The sequence below is a fragment of the Canis lupus genome, chromosome 37 (genome assembly GCF_011100685.1).
Source record: "Canis lupus familiaris isolate Mischka breed German Shepherd chromosome 37, alternate assembly UU_Cfam_GSD_1.0, whole genome shotgun sequence".
Lineage (NCBI taxonomy): Eukaryota > Metazoa > Chordata > Mammalia > Carnivora > Canidae > Canis > Canis lupus.
In genome coordinates this window covers 7,721,074-7,744,317 of record NC_049258.1, presented here as the reverse complement: position 1 = coordinate 7,744,317, position 23,244 = coordinate 7,721,074, and the positions used below count along the sequence as shown (strand labels likewise).

General features: G+C 39.2%; 1 long non-coding RNA gene across 1 annotated transcript; it reads left to right on the top strand.

The window, feature by feature from the left end:
* Window positions 1-287: 287 nt before the first annotated feature.
* Window positions 288-18,971, top strand: LOC102153434. The gene is made up of 3 exons (XR_005385197.1): window positions 288-367; window positions 16,770-16,962; window positions 17,376-18,971. It is a non-coding gene; the product is annotated as an uncharacterized LOC102153434 (long non-coding RNA).
* The last annotated feature ends 4,273 nt before the right edge of the window (window positions 18,972-23,244 follow it).

The following is a 23,244-nucleotide window of genomic DNA, read 5'->3' as shown; positions in this document are numbered from 1 at the left end:
TCATTTCAACATTAAATCACAGGATAATCTCCTGGAAGATATTTTAAATGGTGATTAAACACAATATACACAGTTTCAAAAGTGTACATAATCTCAATTGAAACAGAAATCAAGACAGATCCACAGATATTTCAAATCAAGTATCAGATAAGGGGGAACTTTTACATAACTATGCTCAATATATTTAAAAAATTAAAATCACATACAAAATAGATGAAAACAGGAAGAATTTTAACACTGAACCTCAAAACAATGAGATGGAAATTCTAGAACTGAATGATACAATATCTGAAATTCCGGGCTTGTTAGATGAGTTTAACATCAGACTAGGTACAACAGAAGACTGGTTGAGCAAACTTAAAGACAGGTAAATAGAAAATATCCAAAATAAGGACCCAGCGGGGTGGGACTTTTTAGAAGCATAGCATAAATAATACGTGGGACATAAACTCAACCTTTATTTATCCCATCCCATAAGGAAAAGAGAGAAAAAACAGGGAAGAAGCAATATTCATAGTAATAATGTAATATAAATTTCAGTGGTAATTACCTTTGCGGGTATTGACTGGAAAAGGACACAAGTGAGCTTCTGGGTGCAAAAAATATTCTATATCCTGACCCAATGGTGATTATGTAGGAGATACACATACACTCACACTTCATCAACCTTTAACGATTCATACGCCACTAGAGCACAAATGTTTGTATCCCCCTCCAAAAAAAAAATTATATATTAAAACCTAATTCTCAGTGCAGTGGTACCTGGAAGGGGGTAAAGTAACTGATCATGAGGGTAGATTCCTCATCAATAGGATTTGTGACCTTATAAAAGAGACCCCACTCATTTAAGCATCCTCATAGAAGACAGCCTGCACATCCCTTCTACCAGGTAAGGACCAAGCAAGCAAGCAAACGGCTGTCCACGAACCAGAAAGCAGGCTCTCGCCAGGCACTGCATCCACCAGCACCGTGATCTTAAACTTCCCAGGCTGTGAACTGCGAGAAATAAACTTGTGTTGTTCGTAAGCCACCTGCCTTAAAGTATTTTGTCATAGCAGCCCAACCTAAGACACGCTTACTAGAAATAAGTTGCATTTCAATGAGAAGCCTTTAAAATATATATAGTTAGGATCCTTATTTTGCCTCCAGTTTCTTCCAGCCAGGAGACCGAAACCACACCAGCTTTTGTGTGGAGATAATTTAATGTAAAGAATTGCTAACTAGGAATAAAATTCTTAAGTAGGTAAGTGAAAGAGTAAAAGCAGGACTCTAAAGCATCTCAAAAACAGCAATGCAGGAAACAGCTAGCAGCCCAGGGACCAGGGGATAAAAAACAAAAGGTCAGATTATTACAACAGAATCTCAGAGGAAGGGCACAGGGAGGGTGAAGGAAACCCAGACTCCCCTAAGGGGTTGCTGCTCAGCTGGGGCTGGTGACTCTACCTCGGGACACCAGGAAGCTGGTCCTCTCAGTGTTGACAACTGCAAACTGGATTTAGATGCTACTAAAGCATCTATCACAGCAGCCAGGGACTGATAGGAAGCCCACAGGAAGCTCACCAGGAACCAACAGGAAGGAGGCAGAAGTCCCTGCTCTCGCTTCGCAGGCTCCCTAATTTTCCCCTAGCACCCTCTATTGGCCAAGTCATCCAGGGGGCCTGTGACCAGGCTGAAATGTGAGGTGCAGAGGCCTGGCCCCCAGCATCATCAAGCTGAGCACAGAAGGCTGGCTGTGGAGCTGAGATAGTAACTTAGTAATAAGCACCACTTCAATCTTAATTAGAGTTGAGTGATAAGCGGTTTTTGTTTAGGGATAAGATTTTCCATTTTTTATACTCTTATGAAAAAAATGATAAAACAAGAATCGTGGTGGGGTGGGGGTCTATATTCAGTGGCTATGTGGTTATAAACACAAGAAATCTGAACTTTATTTCTTATCAGTCAACAAGACCAACCTTTTATAAAGGACAAGATAGAAGAACTTTTGGGTTTGGTTTGGTTTTTTATTTTTTTATTTTTATTTATTTATTTATTTTTTTTTTTTTAAAGATTTTATTTATTTATTCATGATAGTCACAGAGAGAGAGAGAGGCAGAGACACAGGCAGAGGGAGAAGCAGGCTCCATGCACCGGGAGCCCGACGTGGGATTCGATCCCGGGTCTCCAGGATCGCGCCCCAGGCCAAAGGCAGGCGCCAAACCGCTGCGCCACCCAGGGATCCCTGGTTTGGTTTTTTATAGTAGAGATTTTTTTTTTTAATCTCCCTGATGTTCTTATTGATCTGACTCATGGTTTCATAGTCCTGTGTTCCCATTAAGCCTGAAGTACTTTACGGAAATGTGCTTTTGTTGGCTAGTCCTTAGCATCTACCACCGTACCTGGTAGGTCCTCAAGAAACATGACCAATACCTATTATGTTGTCTTCGTATATAACAGTAGAGTATTGCTTGAAAGGTTATCACTGCTGCTATTTCTTACCATTTAAAACTATTAGTGCATTAAGAAAATCTCTGGTTCAACGTTTTGACATGATATCAGTTTTTTCATACTGGACTATTACAGGCTTAGAGGTAAATGAATGTTCAAGGTGCACAGTTCAGAGATCATCTTGCTCAACCACACCCACATTTACTAATAAATAAGTTGAATTCCAGGAAGGCTCCATGACTTGCCTATCATCACATAATTTGAATTTGGGTTTGTCGTTTCCTATACCCCACCTACTCTCCTCTATTGTTTAACAATTTTGCAGCTGACACAGGTCTTTAAATATATCCCGAAAAGAAACAAGCAATTGACAATGGCTTAAAAAAAAAAAGTCTCCTATTTGAAATCCTAGATGGCATCTTAACACCTGCCACATAGTAATAACTTTATATTACCCTATTTTATACCTCACCTGTTATATAATAGCTGCTTATTGTGTGTCAAAAACTGTTTTAAGGACTTCGCATGTATCTCAAATAATTTTAATCATCATCAACCATCAGTAGGCATTCCAGTTTTACAGATGAAGAAAACAGAGAGAGATTAAGTCATTTGACCAAGGTCACACAGCTATTAAGCTATTGAAACCAAAATTCCAGCCCACACATTTTGCCTCTAGAGCCTGTGTTTTACTAAGACAACATATCAACTGTGACATATATCTCATTTTCTCCATTTTTTTATTCCTTCTGAAAACTAATTTAATTTCCAGTTCAACTCTTTATCTGTATGTCTCCTCTCTACTTGAAATCACTGAAACCTTTGAAATCAAAATTATGTAGTCTTTAATGAATCAGACACTTCACATAGTCTTGTAGGAAAAGCAGCCACCGAATCAATTACCTATTGCCACGATAACTATGTAACAAACAATTCTTAGAGTTAGTGGCTTCAAACCACCATTAATTATTTCTCATGAAATTATCACTCTGTAGAACAGTTCAGCTGATCAGGGTTGGGTTCAAATGATCACACCTATGCCCAGTCAACTGCTGGATGGACCGAGAGGCCTCAGCTAGGACACCTGTCATCTTTTCCACCCTCTCCCATTCCTCCAGTTGGCTAGTGCGGATGTTCCTCTGACAGTGACAAGAGTCCAAGTGAATAAGTGGAATGCACCAGCACTTTCAAATCTCTTCTTGGGCAATTTTTCTTTAAGTGGTCAAAGAAAGGTCAAGTCTCATATCAGTGTGGAGGGTCAAAGGACATGGCTGTAGGGAGATACAAAAAAATGGGGGCGGGATCCCTGGGTGGCGCAGCGGTTTAGCGCCTGCCTTTGGCCCAGGGCGCGATCCTGGAGACCCGGGATCGAATCCCACGTCAGGCTCCCGGTGCATGGAGCCTGCTTCTCCTTCTGCCTGTGTCTCTGCGCCTCTCTCTCTCTCTCTGTGTAACTATCATAAATAAATAAAAATTTAAAAAAAAAAATGGGGCAATTGAGTCAATCTACCACATATACATTTCTCATTTTGCCTGGGCTCCACCCTCAAATTTATCAAAAGAAATCCTTTATTTAGGTAACACGCAAGATGCTTCTATCTCAACGCATTCTTCTTTTCCCTTGAGGAATCTCGTAACTGAAGTGGTATATCCCTAAGGGAATTATCAAATGTCACCTCAGTAATGAAGATTAATGCCATATAAGGCTTGCTTTAATACATAAGCATCTAAAATTTTTTCTGCATATAGTAATATTTAACTGAACTTTATTTTATGATAAAGTAAATGAGCTAAGATAAATGAAAGGCAATGTCTGCAAATATTAATGTTAATTTGAATCATTGTGAATTAACACCTTCTGCAGAACAGTCTGCACATGGTGAGTTCATTTGGTTGGTGAATGGAGCTAATACAGATAGAATCATGTATTTAATTTCCATTTATTCTGCGCAATGGCCAAAGAGACACTACCTTATTCTTACTACCTTCTAATTACTAGCAGAATGGACAAACAAGTTTCAATTCATCAATTAGTGGATTATCTCACTCATGCAGGAAATATTTGATGAGCAGTTGTTATGTCCTTAGTTCTGGGCATACAAAGGAGAAGTAGTCCTGGTCTCTGTCCCTGTCCAGTCCCCCCTAAGGGAGAGAAGGAGACCCAGAGTGAATACTACAGATACCTTCTGTGGTCAGGTATATGTGAGAGTGGTGAGCTTCTGTGGTCAGGTATATGTGAGAGCAGTGAGCTCAAGCTGAGTCTCAGGTGGCAATCATTCGAGCACAGCCAATGGAGAGTCCAAGCAGTTCCTTGGATTAGATCAGGGTCAAAGGGCCTTGTTTTACATTAGCACTTTGGTTTACAGATGAAGTAGAACAATGGGAAGGCATGGAATTAGGTCAGATAGACACTTTCTTCAAATAGGTCCTGTGGCAAAGAGTTCTGTAAATGACCAAGTGCCATGGCAACGACCTGAAGCAAGTGCTAGAACACCTAGGACATGGAAGCAAAATGAACAAATACAAAACAATAGAAACAACAATAATAATGGTTGTGATGAATTGTTTCAAGTATTGTGACCCCTCTTCTCCGTGAATCTTAGGGCTTCAGTTTCCTTTTCCCTGTAAGAGCTAGCAAAAAATTCCGAAAAGCATGAGAAAGCACAGACATTAGGTATAAGGAAAAGTATTTGTAGGCTTTCTGTCCAAGGCTGCTTCCTATCCTGCAAGGCCTAGTGAGTCTTGGGTGTGTTTATTTTATTCTCATGATTGTGTCTTTTTAGAAAAGTAAATGATAAATAAATGGCTTAAGTTTTGTAGTAAAATCATTTGATACTCTAGAAGAAGAGGATGAGGAAGAGCAGTAGGAAAAGGAGAGGAAGAAAAAGTTGCCTCCATTCCTGAGGCCTAAATCTGTGTGTAGATGAGGATATAAGGTGCTAAAATATGTCACTAGAAATTTAAAGGTGGGGAAATTAGCCCCTGTCTTCAAATGCAAGAATAAGGTAAGAAAAATATCTATTAAAACAAGAATGTCGATAGAAAGGCCCTTCCAGTTTTAGGCAGATGATATATTTACTTGAGAGGATCTAAGTGGGGAAAAAGACTCTGAGAATGCATGGGTTTGAAATAGAAAAGTAGGAAGACACTCTAGAAAGTCCACCTAAGAAGAGGGGTTTAGCAACAAAGGAAATATGCTGTTTGGGGAGCCCAATCAAAAGTTTAGTAATTGGTAAGTTGTTTCCCCCAGAAGACAGCCCATGACATAGATAGATCCAAGGAGGCAGAGAGCCTCTTGTTGCTTCTCTTTGTATGCAAGCATGCTTCGGTGACAAATAGGACATCTAAAGCGATGGTGCAAGGAAGAAACTGGTCTTCCTTCTGTACTTGTCTAATACTAACAAATGTCAAATCTGTCTGGGAAAAAAAATCACTTTGAAAAAGAATTGCCCTGATGGAAAGCTCAAAAACCACATTAATCTTAGTATAAAATCATTTGGTCAGGTTATAATTTTTGAAATAGGGATTCATTATGAAAATGCTGATATCGTTTTCACCATAAAAATACTGATTATTCATAGTACCCATACTATTATCTATTTCTGTAACTATATTTGGAACTTTCATATTATGTTGAGATTAGTTATAGATTTCATCAAAGTGACACATCTGTATTTTGTTACTGTGAATTTTATGTGGCGCTGGATCACAGTAACAACTTATGTAAGAACAAGCTAAATATAAATCAGTTTATCAGAGGAAAAGAAGTCTAAAGATTTGAAATACCTCAATATCTTATCTTTTTTGAATCAGAAAACATGGGGTGACAATGGAAAGAATATCCAAAAGAAGAGGGTGATGGTTTCAATTACATGATGATTATATAATATTCCTAGATATTTTGAAACATACATTTTGGTTAATAGAACCATGTTGCATTTGTGTGTTGGGCTAATTGTAGAACTACTATTTGTGAGTGAAAAAAAAAATGTTTCCAATAAATTTTACCTGCCCATTTACCTTTGTTTCTCACGTTGCCCTTTGTATCAGATGTGTATTGCCAATTAGAAAGGAAATTTTGTTCACCTTTAAGTTATAGCTTCTTTTTGTGCCAATAAGATATGATCACAAAAAGAAACAAGTGTGGAATGTTAAATGATTCAAAGGCAGAGAGCCCAAAATTATTTAGGGCTTTTCATCTTCACCCACGAGGCCTGTGCCCATCCTGTGCTCCCTCACCTATGAACGTGCTAGCCTTGAGCTCTAGGCAATGTCCTTCCCATTCTGGAAGCAGCACTTTCACTGCTCCTGAGCCTAGAAATTACACACTGTGTTACAGGAAACTCTGAGAAGTGGTACAACCCCCCAGTGACGAGGTAGGTCACGTATGCCCCCTTCTGCTTTGGTGTCATTCTAGGTACAAAGGATGTGGTGTCCCATTTCTTCCCCAGGCCCTGCCTGGGTAGGCAGAAATAGACTCCACCTGGTACCATATTCAACTTTTACTTTGGCTCAGTAGTCCCTGAGGTTTTAAAACTAAAGTAAAAACTTACTTCCTCTTCTCTCTCTGCATTCAGAGGCAATCAAGATTTTTTTTTTTTTTTCTGGGCAGGGTTAAGAAAGAAATACCAAGAACAAAAGCACATTAGCTAGTACCTCAAAAATATCTTCTTGTGGTGGAGGTGGGGGGCACCTGGGAGTCTCAGTTGGTTAAGCATCTGACTTGTTTTCAGGTTAAATCACGGTCTGATGGGTTGTGGGATTGAGCCCCACATCTGGTTCCACATTCAGCGGGGAGTCTCCTTGAAGATTCTCTTCCTCTGCCCCTCCCCCACTCAAATCAGTCTTTAAAAATATTCTCTTGGGATCACAAATATTCAGATCGTGAATAAAAGAATATAGTCACTCTCCTTTATAGAATCACAATGCATGTTACAGGGGTCAATCATTCTGTTATTGTTTGCTCAATTCCTGCCTTGAAACTCTGCACTCAGTACCTTGATTCTACTATTGAACTTGTGCCAAAGTAAGTCCACAGTAAGCCCTAAGACACAGGGCTCACCTAAGCGTAAGGCCTCTCATGGTGTCAGTTGTTTGAGAGAACACAGTCTCAGGCCAGAGGAAGAGCCTGGGACATACAGCTTGAATCCTAAGAACAGAATATAGGATAAGGATGGGACACAGAATAAATGGAGTTCTCTGGTAGGCTTTGTTCCATTCCCAAAAATCTCAGGTGGCAGTGAATTTGAGGCAGTTAGCTGTAAAAGGCTAAGAAAACTACTTTGTAAGCAATTTATATGTTCCATATACTCTTCAAGTAGACTTTTTTGTACCTTTTAAGTATTTAAATAAAACCACCTGGGAGTCATGAGGTGCCTGTCTCCAAGGGAACAGATTTTGACTCTGTCTGGGCCATAACCTGCTTGCGAGGAGCAGCGTACCTCTTGAGACCAGTTCAGAGATGACTCTGGGTGAGAAACCCAAAGAACCCATGAGGTTCAAGTTTGCCTTTTCTCAACTAGAAATTCTCACTCCAAAGGCATATCCAAGAGCAGTACTCTTCAAAGCCAGGGCTCCTTTACCTTAATGTAAACACCATGAATGCATGCACACATACACACTGCACCTCCCAAACCACAAATTCTGTAACCTCTGTGGCCTAGCCCATACCCCACTGAAGACACAGCAGTCTATCACTAACACCAAAGTTGACTTGTTAAACTTCACCCTGATTGATATCTTTCTGATTTCCCATATATAAATTATGATTTATATAGAACATGCCTTTGAAATAACACAGGCACTATTCCCTCCATGACTGATGGAAAGTCCCTGCTACAGCGGCTTTGAGTTTTACATTAAGGGTGATTCTAATATCTAACAGATCTGTTGCAGGTCAGACATGGAGGATGTAACATTAAAGAAAACTTGGTTCCTACATTCAAGAAACTTAGAGTCTAATGGTAGAGACAGAAATATAAACAAGCCATTAGAACAAAATTTCCTAATTGATATTATGGGAATTAGCATGGATTAAGGAGCAAAGCAAGGCACCTTAAGACAAGACATTTAAGTTTGTTTGTGTGTATGTATGTGCTCAATTTAATTCTGATTATAAAATCTTTAGCATAAAATACCAAAAAAAAAAAATGCCACCAAGAATATCCTTGGAAATATTTTGTTCTGTTGTAGAAGCACCTATTTTTGAAAAAGAAATTTGACATATATATTTGATAATTTACTTTTCTCTTGAGACTATGCTTTTCAGAAATTTTATGTCCTCCAATATTATTATACAGGATGACTGGCAATGTAAGTAGCTTGCTTTCCATAATAACAGTAAGTAAATATATGGAGAACATACTATGTGCCTGGAAATTTTCTAAGTACTCTACATGTAATATATAAAATATTTCTAAATTAAACTAAACATAAAAACATTATGATAAAGATCATTTAATTTTTATTTTAATATTCTTATTTGACAGTAAATAAGGCAGAGAGCAATGATGTAAACTAGCCAAGGCTAGTAAATTCATAGCTAGTAATAATAGTAATACTGTGTGAGAAGTAAAAGCACAACTCAACTCAGAAGTCCATTTCCAAAGGCTATTGTTTTTAGTTATACCACATTGCTTCTCCAGCCTATTTTAAACACACACACACACACACACACACACACACCCCCTCTCTACACACTCACAGACTGTATGAGCACATATATGTGGCATAGAAAAAACAAAAAAACAAAACCTCATGGAAGTAGAACAGATTGATGGGTGCCAGAGGTGGGGAAATTGGTCAATGTTGTCAAAAGGTATAAACTTCCAGTTATAATATAGGTAACTCTTGGGGATGTACTATCCAGCCTGGTGACTGTAACTAATGATATTGTATTGTATATTTGAAAGCTGCTAAAAGAATAGATCTTCAAAGTTCTCATCACAAGAAAAAAATTTTTAACCATGAGACATGATAGATGTTAACTAAACATCGGGGCAACCATTTCACAATATATGCAATTACCAAACATTATGTTGTACACTTTAGATTATTTTAATGTTATATTTCAACGTTATCAGAAACAAACGGGAGTAAATTAAAAGCAGAACCAAACACACACTGCCTACAATACATATACTTTCAATATAAAAACACAGGGGTTAAAAATAAAAAGATAAGTAAAAATGTACTAAATGAACACTAATCAAAAGACTGGAGTGTCTAACATAATCAGAAATAAATATATTTCTGAGTAAAGAATATTAGCGATAAATAAGGTCAAGTTATAAAGATAAAGAATTCACTTAATCAAAGAAACATAATAATCATGCACCTAAAATCAGAGCTTCCAAATATTTGGAGAAAAAAATATAGAACTGAAAATACAATAAATAGACAAAGCCACAATTATAGTCCTAGATCTTAAAACTCCTTTCTCAATAACTAAAAGAACATGTAGATAGAAAATTATTATTTGGATATGAAAGATGGAACACAATTACCAACTTGACCTAATTGATACATTTCTTTTTTTTTTTTTTTTAAAGATTTATTTATTTATTCATGATAGTCACACAGAGAGAGAGAGAGGCAGAGACATAGGCAGAGGGAGAAGCAGGCTCCATGCAGGGAGCCCGATGTGGGATTCGATCCCGGGTCTCCAGGATCGCGCCCTGGGCCAAAGGCAGGCGCCAAACCGCTGCGCCACCCAGGGATCCCTAATTGATACATTTCTTATCAAGTGCATGTGAAACATTTATCAAGGTAGGCCATATTATGAGCATAAAAAAAGCCTCAGTAAATTTAAATTATTAAAGTCATACAAAGTATGTCCTCTAATCACAATGGGTATTAAAGAAAAAAAAAAACAGTAACAGAAGATATCTAGAAAATCCTCAACAATTTGGAAACTAAGTAACGTATTTTTATATAACTCATAGGGCAATAAGAGATGAAAATTATAAAATATTTTAAACTAAGTGAAAATATATCAAAATTAGTGGGGAGCAGTGAAAGCAGTACTTAGGGAGAAATCTGTGACATTAAATATATCTATTCCTGCCTGGATAAAGTTGGAGGCCCCAAGGTCTTTTTATATCTCTAATAGCCAGTTGTCTTATCTTCCAAACTGCTAGCAATTTTGCTAGAACGTCTTTGTTAAAATCTTTGCGGGTTTTTTTTTTTTTTTTTTTTATGTATTTGATTCTTGTCAACTCCATGTATCAGAAGCTACACCCATGATTTTTCAGAGTCATATGGTCTTTGTATGGGCACTTGGGATGAATCAGACATTTGTAAGATCATTCCCTTGAACTTTCTAGGACCTCTTCTTGTCCTATGACAGATCTACTGGAAATCACCCTAATCTTTTTGAATATCTTAACAAAGGGTGTTTCAGCCACACTCTTGGTTTGGTTATGTCCTACTAGCTATGTCTTTCTGATAGTACCCTGGGTTTAGTCTTTAACCTCAGATTGTGTTACAATGCTCAATTGTGTTATAATTGATCTGATAAGAAACAGTTTTATGTTTTAAACCTGAAATTTCTGGGTTATTTATATCCCCTCTGAAGTCTGCATGTAAACTGGCCAGTCCTTTCCCAAGCATTCATTCTTTCTCCTATTTTATCAAATTCAACTGGCAACAGCCAATGCCTACTTTCAGCATTCCCTCTAAAGTCTCCTCACCCGACTTTGCAGGTTTATTTCATGCATTGTTTTCATACCACAGGCAACAGTTTTATCAAATTACCACTATGAAACATGGGTTTCTATTTTTTCAAAACCTGTGTGAAAATTTCCCTACCATCCCATCATCTTGACCAAAAGCCAGTGCCATTTATTTCAAGGTTTTTATGGGAGTAGCCTATTTCTTGGTATCAGTTTCTGTATTAGCCCCCCCTTTTTTTTTCTGCATGAAAGATCCAACAACTTAGTGGTATTTAGCAAGAGAATGTTCTTCTTCAGCTTGTGTCTGCTGGTGACTGAGCAGCTTGCTTGGAGAATAGACCTATGGGTTGACTTCAATGGTTCTGCTCTACATGTCTCATTCTGGCAGCCAGAATGGGAAGTCAATGTGTATTCAGAGAATGTTATTCTTATGGCTATGTCAGAAGAACAGGAAAGTAAGCCCAACTGCAAAAGCACAGGTCAGGCTTCTCATGTTGTATCCTAACATGTCAATGGTCAAAGCAAGTCACATTGCGAAGTCCAAATTCAAGGGATGAAGAACTGTATTACACCCACCAGTAGACCTAGACCAAAGTGATATATGATACTATGACAGAAGAGTAAATATTTAAGGCCAATAATTTAGTTGGTTATAAGGAGAGTGGGAGAAGAGGAGTTTAAGAAAGAGGAGTAGAGAGGCAGGGGTTAGCTGGAGGAAGAAAGTGGGGACAGAAGAGGCAGGAGAGAAGAATGAAAGAGAAGAGAAGGGATGGGAAGGGAAGGGTGAGGACTGAACTTATATAGGCTTGTAGGCTGACAGGCTTTTAATAAAGGCCTCCGTTTCATGCCAGTTGTTTCTCTTGTCCCCTATATCTTGTCTGCTATATCTGACCCTTGAACCACTCTGGGGTTCTGATGAGCACCCAAGCTTCACTTCTCTACTGAAATCCTCTTCTGTATATATTTTGTATTTCATATATCAAGAGGTTTCCAAAGCCTTTCCTTATTCCACAATGTGTGTCGTAAGCTTATTCACTGTGGGTCTCCTCCTTGTCTGTACTATTCAACCAGGAAACACTAGGACACAGTTACACCTGAACCGATTCTTATAAAAGGACTAGAATTGATGGAGGAAAAGAACATTCTTGGAAGACAGACTGATAAGAGTCAGAGCATGAAATACTTTGAAAAACAACCAGTAGGAATTCAGATTTTAGTCTGCATGTAGGCAAGGCCATGGAGAGTGTTAAACAGTAAATAGGGTATTTGTACCATAAAATAATAATCCTGAAGATCTCCAATTGAACGTGGCACCCAAAACCCAGACATTTATCCTCGTTCCTTCTCCAAACCCTACCAAAAGTCATAAAACTGCTATGATTCCAGAAGATCAAAAGAATGGAAGAGGCAATGATAGCAGATGACAACTATATTATGAAAGAAGTTCAAATGGTGGCTAACTTAACAAAGCTGAAAAGGATTTAAGTGTCAAAGGAAGGGATCCCAGTGAGGGGAAAAATAGACCTGCATTATTAGAACCTGGAAAGGCCATGAAGAAGAGCAGCCAAGTACTTCTGGAAACAGAAGTTCTGCAAACAAAATCAAAAGGATTGGTTGAAACTTGGGAGATGGAGAACTTGAAACTCCGATCCCCGTTCACCATCCTAGTCAGCCTGGTGGAAAGCCCTCTTGCACCCAGGCAGAGCGGAAAATGCTGACACCCTGGGAAAAGGTAAACAGAACAACCTGTTTCTTGGGGACACAATAGAAGGCTGCAGGGAGGCAACACACTAAAATGAGTGGGATTAAATAAAATCTATTTTCTAAGCCCTGGCTTATATCTTCTAAGCATGAGTTTGAAGGGTTAGAGAACCCAAAGACTAATTAGAGAACACAAAAACTGAAAAAAGCTCAAGAAAAACATGTACTCAGCCCCAAATTTGGCAGAAGTCAAGTAAGATGACAATTTAAGAATGTCCTTGGAATGTGACAGTTAGAAAACCATTTGCACCTTAAAAATAAAAAAGGAAAAGATAAAGAAGCTGGGTTTTGGAGACAATATTTTAACCCTGAGGAATTTCTAATGCGTCATGTCTATCACTATGACTCATATGGGTTGCAAAAAAAATTTTGAGCGAGAAGGCATTCCTGGAATCCTCCCATCATATAACACAGATGACCACCCACTCTACATATGTAAAAGACAAGTCATGGCAGGAGCTCTAATGAGCCAAACTTTTTCAATTTAATCTTTAAATGATCCTGAAATTGATAGCCTAAAATTTAGGCCCTAAATCATCTAAAGATGCAGAAATTTATAGATAAAAGACCACCATGTTTGAATGGACTTAATGACCTCTGTTCTTAAAGAAAAGTGGCAGGAAATGTTCAGTCTGATTACTTAAACAGTTTTATAATAACATTATCGAGACTATGAACTTCTAAATCATGATATTAACCTAAAATGTAATGCGTAGAATGAAGTCTTCAGCCTTGCAGCCTTCTCAGTTACTGATAGAACAGAACTAAAGGCTTCAACTTTTTTTTTTTTTTTTTTTTACAGAAACATCAATGCAGCTAGAGCATGTATACCATTCCTTGTCACTACGTCCCCTATATCCTCTGCTCCAACCCTGATGATCATTCTTATAACGTGCCATACATTTCTCATCTTCATGCCTCTCTCCTGAGAATGCCCTCCCCTCCTCTTTCTTTTTCACCTCCTCTACCTGGCCTACCTCTACTGCTTTTTAAATAGCAGTCCAAAGCCTCATCTGTGGAGATTTTGCTGGCCCTCTCCAGGCAGTTAGTAACTGTATTCTTTAAGTATCAAAGCACTTTATACAATACTTTCCTATGGCACTTTCAAATTGTTTTATGTGTACCTGTTGATAGACATGTCTCCCCACTACTATGAAATCAAAGGCCATATCACATACAGCTTTACAGTCTCAGGGGCCAGAAACCTTTCTGGAATACAGTGAGTTTTGGGTAAGTGTCAGATAAAAAGAGTAGAATTATTTGATTACTATTCTTACTCTCTCTGTGCTTCTTTTCCCCCACGACTCTGGTTTTTGTTTTTCATTTTTATAATTATCAATAAAAATACCTCATCAAACTTTAATTATGGAGCTTTACATTTTTTTCTGACTGTTGGCACATCATTTACTAAATGAGGATCACTATGTCAAGCAGTTAGCCAGAAGTCTTGGATCAGAAACTTGAATACATCAAGTCAAGAAACCAAGCTCGAGTCTATGTGTAAAATTATTTTAATGACCCAGTATCCCTACATCTGCTTTTTCACTATTATTAGTTTTGAGAGTTTAAAATAGACAGTACCACATCATTCTATATGGTATTATTATATATGCATGTGTAACCGAGGATTACTATTATCCAAAGAAAAATATATGGAATCTCTTTTGAGTATATGTTTTTAGAAAAGAGAAAAATTTTATCGAATATGGTATAATACAGTAGATAAAGGAAATGTAAGGAGGGGTGCTGGGTGGCTCAGTGGTTGAATGTCTGCCTTTAGCTCAGGTCATGATCCTAGGATCCTGGGATTGAGTCCTGCATTGGGCTCCCTGTAGGGAGCCTGCTTTTCCCTCTACCTGTGTCTCTGCCTCTCTATGTCTCTCATGAATAATTTTTTTTTTAAAAAAAGGAAATGTAAGGGCAAAAAATTCACTTATTTCAAGATAAATTTGGTGTAGACGTCATTCATCAACTGCTATCTACCAGGAACTGCACTAAGCACTAGAAGCTCATCAGTAAGCAAGACAGACACGGTTGTCTGACCTCAAGGAACTTACAATTTAGTGGGGGAGATGATTACTTCAATACATAAATGAAAAACAGAATAAGCATAAGTTATAATTCCCAAAAAGGAAACAAAAAACCGGGACGATGCGTTCAAGGTTAAGAAGGGTGGATCGTTATTAAATAATGTGTCAGGGAAGATTTCTCTGGGGGGTTGACATTTAAACCAACACCTGAACAAGTCAATTCTGAGGTTTTGGGGTCAGTAATGAAAGAGTAGGAAAAGATCAGTCAGTCCATGTAGGGGGCTAAGCCTGTGATTATTCACGGGCTCTAGAAGTCAAAGTAGGTAAAATCTAGTGTCCAAGGAGAAGAGCATACTAAGATGAAACCCTGGAGGTAGGCAGATCATGTACGGTATCACTGGCCATAAGGAGTCTGGATTTTATTTCAGAGGAATAGGAAAATATTAAAGGGTTTTAAATGGTAAAGCGACAACATCTAATTGTCATTTTTAGAAGGTCACTCTGACTGACGTGTACAAAATAGAGTAGAAAAAGCAAAAGGGAAAGTTGGCTGCTTTTTGCTGTGCAGGTGTTCAGGTGAGAGGTAATCATGTTTGGGCTAGCAGGGTAGCGGCGGAGATGTAGATAGAAACAGAGGGATTCAAGAATATAGTTTGAAAGGAAAATCAATGGCGCTTACTAATGGCTTAGAGGTGAAAGTGAAGTTAAAGCAAAAATCAAGCTCAAATGAGGAAAATGGAGGAAGACATTTTGGAGCGGGTGGCTGGGTTAAGATCAGGAGTATATATAGTTTGAGATGTCTGTGAAGTATCCACGTGGATGTGGGGAGGATATAGGAGTCTGGAGTTAAGGAGAATCTGGACTGAAAACAGAAATTTAGGAGGTGTGGGCATATGGCTGATATTTAAACTCATGAAAGGAATGAGCAGCCTAAAAGGATGTAAAGAGAGCAGACAAGCAAACCCAGTGGAGCTCCAAACATTTACTCACCAGTTGACCAAGGAAATGAAAAGAAAATATCAAGGAAATGAGACAAAGACCCACAGATTGCCGTGTTGGTGAAACGAAGAAAGGTTTCAATAGGGGAAGAGTAGTCAACTCTGTTGAATGCTGCTGAAAGGTTAAGTAAGATGAAGATACTTGACAACACGAAAGTTACTGTGACCTTGACAAGATCTGTTTTCAGTTGAGTTGGTAGAGGCATAAACCGTGTTCAACTGAAAAAGTAATGGGGCAGAGGGAGGGAGACAGCTGGTACAGAATCTCTGAGAAGCTTATGCTCAAGAAATGAGATAGTAGCTACACGGAGTGTGAGCGCCAAAGAAAATCTTTGATGGCTTCAGTGGGATTTGGGTGGGGCATCTTTCAGGAAGACAAATCCTAGAACATGTGTTTGAACACTAGTAGAAATAAATAATTCGCTATAGAGGGGGAAATGGTAGATGTGAGAGAGATACAGAAATAACTTAAGGAAATATTTCAAAAGGAAGGGGGGGGGGCATGTCCTCCAGGACAAGTGGAACGAAGTATCTGCCCTTGAAAGGTAGAGGTATACTTCCTCCATCTTAACAGCAAAAAAGAGAAGGTAGATGCAGCTGTAAGATTTGTAAATTTACTGTTAGGAGGATGGAATACTCTAATAAATTAGGCTTTTTTTCCCCCTTTTCATAAAGAGAATGGAGCTAGGTAAACATCTGACCATGTGGAAGTAGGGAAAGTTAAGGAAAGAGAAAAAGTATAAAAGTCCTCTTGGGATGTGGGGAAGAGACTAGGGTTGGGAAAAATGCTGAAGGTCTATGTGTTCTTGATCATGAGTTAAGAGTAAAACTTGTACCAGTAGTGTGAATTTTTTTTTTTCCCTCATCATTTTGCTGCTCAGATTCAGGCACAGAGAAATCAAAGGAGTGGGTTTGTACAAGCCTGGAGATTTTCCAGATGAATGTGGTGTGTTCAGAGATGGACCTGGAGTGATGGCAGAGCCGGGACTGGAGAGTGGTGACTGAGATCGTGAGGGATATGAGGCATGGTGAAGTCTCTCAGAGAAGAAAGAGGTCCTTGATTCTATCTCTTCGGTAAGAATCCAGAGAAATTCTAGAACATTCCTGTCCCTATGTCAGTTGTCAGAGCAGCTGCTGCTTTTGGTTACAGACAGAATAATGGCAGTTATGAGTCACATCCCTGGATGCCCTTGTATGGCAGCACATCGTTCTATATTTTATTACTCAAAATATACTGTCTTTCCATTTTGATTTACTTAGCTCAGTCTGAGGTTTTTTTTTTTTTTGTTTTGTTTTTAAATAGAATCCTATCTATAATGTGTAGTGTATATTTGAATTTGCTGCGCATGGCCACGCTCCTCCTAGGCTTATGATTATAGTCAGCAGTGGGCTTGGCGACGCTTTTATACTATATGCACCATAGAGACTGTCCATTGAGGAATAGTCCTAGTGGAGAGTCTAGGTCTCTAACACATCTCCGTTTCCAGGGGCTGATCCACCGAAATGGAAGAGGATCTCAGAATTTGTCAACTTTATCCCACCTGGTGAAGTTTTCAATGGGAACAAAGATCTCTTTCTTCTATCATGGACAAACTCATGTCCCAACCATGTTCGGACCCCAATCCAAAGAATTCGAAACAGTAGCACTTGTATCCCCAAGAAGCCAAAAGGAAGCAGAAGGACCCAGCACACTGGCAGCGAGGAGCTTTCTATAACAGATCCTTGAGAAGAAAAGAGAAAAAGGCCTTTAGAGCATCATGCAGAACGACAACTATGTCAGGGCAGCCATGACATTAATATTTGGGGGTAACTAGTGGTTCTTCTACTGAACAAGAGGAACAGCTCATTCTCTCTGATGAGAATATTAGAATCAGGCTCAGAAGTAGACTCACTGACGAAAGAGAGAATTTAATGCCACCAAGCAAAACTTGTGCCACTCTCATTTTCCCAACTGTATATGCCCTCTTTGACAAATATGCCGTTCTTTTCTCAACAGCTCTCTGTTCAAATCGTATGCTAGCTCTTTATCAATGGAATAAATGAATTTCATGCTTCAAGGGGAAAAAAGGAAGCTGCAAGAAGAATTGAAATGTTTAAGAACTGCTTTTGAAAGGATTATATACATACTTACATGCACTCACTTTTAATGAGGAAATATAAAACGTGTTCTCCACTTGTTATTTCTCTGACATTAAGATCTCTCTCCTCCTGCCTTTTCCTCTCCCTCCTTCCCTCTCCCTCCCACCCTCTCCTCTCTGTCTCTCCCTCCACCACCACTCTCCGTTTTCAGCTAAAATGTCAGAATCTACATAACTAAAACATAACCACCGCATGCAATGATAAATGAGACCAAACAGCCCTGGTTTGAGGAATCTGGGGCAGGGCCATTGGTTGGCACCACCTTTGTTATACCAGAGACGGAACAAGGTATCAGCCCCATGAAGAGATGCCCTTGAGATTTCCAGGTGCACTGGAGCAGGAGAAGCTGCCACTGGGTGCGGGACGGCATGGTAGGAGAGAGGAGGGGAAGTAAACACGCCCCATGGCTTTCCCCCCTTGAGCTCTGACAGAGCTATGGGGAACCATTCTCTCCACCCAGTGCCCCAGATGCAAGGACTGGTGTGAGCCAAGCACCCCACCCCCACCCCACCTCCCTCTGAGCTAGGTCTGGCTCCTCACCTTGCCTGCTTCCCAAGCCCTGCATACCCTGTCCCCAAGCCAGGCTCCCTCTGCCTGACAGCAGCTGGTCTGGCCCCAGGCTCTCCCAACCCAGGGGGCAGCTCCTTGGAGCAAAATGCACAAGAGCAGGCGAGCCAAAGAAAGTGATCGGTGTAATTATTTCTGTTTGAATAGGTTTACTCCTTTTTTTGCTGAAAACCCAGACTGTGGGCTGTGTCATCAAGAGCCAAGGGATGCGGGTTGTTCATCCTGTCTTTAAGGCAGTAATGACGTGTCCCTCGCTAGGAAGCAAGGACGCAGTATGGATCAGGGGTGGGGGGAAGAAGCCGAGACTGGCAGGGATGCAAAGGAGACACACAGGCAGAGCTAGAGGAGAGGAGTGCAGAGAGAGGGAAATAAAACCACAACCAAGGAGGTGAATTCTTATCTCCAGACTCAAAAAAAAAAAAAAAAAAAAGCATTAAGACCTGAGGATATGTGTGGGCTCCCAGCCGCAGATTTTTCCGTGTTGGATTTGATTGTCACCCCTGGTGGCCTTGCCACCTCAGTGTCCCACCTGGTGGCCTGGCAGCCTGAAGATGTGCCCAGCCTGCTTCTGGGCCGGAGACAGGCCTAGATGACAGGGTTGCTTAAATGAGGCCATGGAGGAGTGATTACATGGTTCAATTCCTCTAACTTATTTTATTATTACTGTTGAAGGATAAATATAGAAAGGAGAGAAAAGCCACTGCAGACTTTGAAAAGAATGTCTAGCAATTTCTTTGTGGTATGTTTAGTCTCCTGCATTTACCCTTACTTTAAGTGCAATTAAACATCTGAAAATCTGATACAGAAAATAAAGGTAATGCTGAGATAAGACTTTTTTAAATTAAATTTTTACTCAAAATCTGCTGCCAATTTCCTCTATTTAAATCTTTCCTTTAAAATGTCCATTCACTAAAACCCACTCGAATTCATATTTATAATGTAGATATTAGTGTTCCCTCCCAAACTTGATAAATTATATATATATTCCAACATATCTTTATTTTTAATCTCTCCACACGCAATGGCCAACGTGTAGCATTAGGCGGATGTCCTTCTGACCGTCATAGTCATCTTCACAACTGGCTCCAAGATGGTGACTACAGAAATCAAGCAATAGCCTGTGTTTATTCTTGGAGGTGGTGACAATCAAATTGGCCATACAGAAATCCAGTTCAAGAACAGGGAACAAAGGTGGTCAGAGCCAGCATTCTAGGTGCTTATATACATTTCATCCGTATGCTCCACGTGCGTGCATTCTTTGTATTCATCGATTGCCTGCCCTGTGCCAGCATCCTGGTACATGCAGGTGTCCCAGGGTAGCTAAGACACCTAGCAGCAGCAGCGTCCTCTCCTCAGGGAGGACCAGCCTGGAGGTGGGTCTCGAGAGACAATGGCAATGTAGTAGCTGCAATAGGGCAGCCCAGGACGCTCTGGGAACACAGGCAGGACTCCTGACCTAGCGTGGGGCTCCACAAGTCTTGCAGAGCAAACAGCCTCTCTGATGACCCTGAGGAAGAGCAGGATTTAACCAGGGAAAGGGCGGATGGTGGGAGAAGTTCATTTTTGAGCCCAGAAACCAAAGCAGAGGAAAGAAAAAGCCCAAGTGATTGGGGCAAACAGGACCACATGATGAATGGGCACAGATGGAAGGGAGGTCAGGGAAAGGGAGTAGAAGCCAGCAATCACAAAGAGCTGAGCAAGTCATATTGAAATTTCATTTTATCCAAACACTGTCTTTATTATCACTGTATAATCAGTTTCTAAATAAAATTGGGGGGGGGGGGGCACTTGATGGAAGGAGCACTGGGTGTTCTACTATATGTTGGCAAATCGAATTCCAATTAAAAAAATACAAAAAAAGTGTAATGACTGAAAAAACAATTTTAAACAAAATTGTAAAGTAGAAGTTTTTCTACTTTTTAAAGAAAAAATCAGACTCTATTAAGCTCTATTTTGCACAAAGCTTACAGCATATTTAGAATAAAAATAAAAGTTTTCAGAAATGGTGTTTATGCTTACTTATTTATGGGGTCCTTTCAATTATTAACCAAGTGAACAAAACTTGAGTTTATAAGTTCAGTTCTGAAATTCCAGCTGACTCTGAATTTTATAAAATCCTTCCCAAGCACCACTATCTCACTCCTCAACATGCAAATTATAAAATGTTTGGCATCAGATTTTTAATAAAAATCTAAAATATTTATAACAGTTGCTAATGATTAATGAAGATCTCTTCTAAAACCCATATGTGAATTATTCATATCATCCTTTATTTTTCTGATCTGTACCAGACTCTGTTCTATTTTCCTTTGATATAAAAATTAATTTCCAAATATTAAATATACGATGAAAATAATAAATTTAGGATAGCTGTTTTCTCTACTGCCACCTGTTATATATTGACAGCCATATGAATTTAAGACCTTAAAAAATGCATACTTCTGAACATTTCTGGAAATAAGTCTAATAAGACATTGTTTATGTTTGAATTAAAAAATCAAAAAACTGGGATAATGTAAGATAAAAATTAAAACTTCACAAGAGCATAACCTATATTACTTAAAAGCTAATGCCAATAAAACAACTATGCTATTTACAATTCCATATGGAATCAGATGAGGGAGCTGGTTAAGAAAACAGCTTGGTAATCAGCATAAATGACAGGACATTAGGAAGGATCTTAACAGTGCTGACATAGAATCATGCGGAATTCTACACAAAAGGTAAAAAGGAAAACGATCAGTTCCTGTAGGCCATCATAACTAAAGCATATCTATTTAGTAAAAATTTTCGAAATCAACTTGTCCTACAGCACACATGGAAGTATGTATATTGGCCTAACGCAAGTAAGGTCATCTGAGGGTTCAAAACTCCAACTTTCAGCAATAAATACAACACCAGCACCAAGAGAGATCTCAGTAGCGGTGCCTAAGAGAAATGCTCTTCTGATTCTCTTCATCAGCCTGGCTTTTTTTTTTTTTATTATAATTTTCCAATTTCTTATTCTTAGAGAAATGAAAGGGGGAAAATAAGAACATATGTTCCTTCTTCTGTTACCTCATTTAATCACTTAATATTTACAACCAGCCGGGTAGTAGATGCAACCCCCTTCCCACAGATGAGAGGATGACTTGTCCATAGTCACACAGCAGGAAAAGGATTCAAAATAAGGACCATTCTTGACTGCATATAATTGCCCTCCCTCACAAGATATTGCTTACGTTCAAAAACTAGTAAATTACATTTTATTGGAAGTACTTTTTCTATAACCTTAGTCAAAATCTTGGGGTGATAACATCCTCACTCAGCTAGCTTTATCTGTCAAGAAATTAAAGCATGCCTAAAAGGATAAGTTATGTCTATAATATTTTCCTATGTTCCAAAGGTTATGGATACAAAATGTTTTAAATGGCCCTTGTACTAATGAGAACTAGATTGGGGTAAGTCCACAGAAAAGTCTAAAATCAGTGAAGTTTATATCAATAGAAGTTACTTTCTCTTTCACATAAGAAGTCTGAAAACTAGCAGCCTAATAATGCTTTATCAGGAACCCCGACTCCTATCTTTCTGCTTTCAATTATATTATCAAGATCACCTTATGGTCCAATATGGTTGCTGAAACTCCAGCCATCACATAAGTATTCAAGTCAGAATAAAAAAGAGAGATAAAAGGGTCAAAGACTGAGCACTCTCAGCTCAGACAGCTCCCTTGAATCAACCTTCCTAGAAGCCTCATAAATTACCTCCACTTATATGGTATCTTATTGGTCAGAACCTGGTCACGTGGACATCACTTAATGCAGGTGGTGGGAAACAGACTTTTTTCAGATGGCTATGTGTCCAGCTCAAAGTCAGAATCTGATGCTAAGAAGCAAAGAAAGAATTAATATTGAGGTAACCACACATCCTAGTGTCTACTATAACCTTTATGTGCAAAGATGTTATAATGGGAATTAGCACATATGCAATGTTAAGAAAAATAAGGAATAAATTAAGTATTTTCGTCTCTAGGATTAGATCTATACTTAAGCTGGCTTTCAAGATCCCTCACATCTTGATATTTTTAAACTGTACCTACACTACACGTCCCATGAATCTTGAGCTTCCTTTAGACCCAAACATCGCAAGGAAACATGTAGGCCCCTCTTCTTTCACTGACTCAGGAGTGATCACGTCTTTTAATTTTGTACATCCCAATGCCTAGCACAGTGCCTCACATGTGGTGGTTACTTTGGGCTTCATGAATAATTGCACCTACCCTGGGCAAGGTCACATAGAACATGCAAGACAAAAGGTAAAAAAGACACCTCAGAAGCTTCGTCTGCCTCAAAGACGTAATAGATCTCAATCAGACATACAGGAGAGGGATAGTACCTCTACCCTGTTATGATGTCATTTGGATTCATTCTTTTAACAATTTATTAAGTATGTTTCTGGAGCAAAGCATAAGGCTGAGAGCTACAGAGACCACAGAGAAGATGAGACACTGACCTTGCTTCTGAGGGAGTTCATCATGAAGGAGGTGAGATGACATACACAGAAGTAAATACAGTTCTAGGGGCGCCTGGGGGGCTTATTAGGTTAAGTGCCTGCCTCGCCTCAGTCCATGATCTCAGGGTCTGGGATCAAGCCCTGCATTGGGCTCCCTGC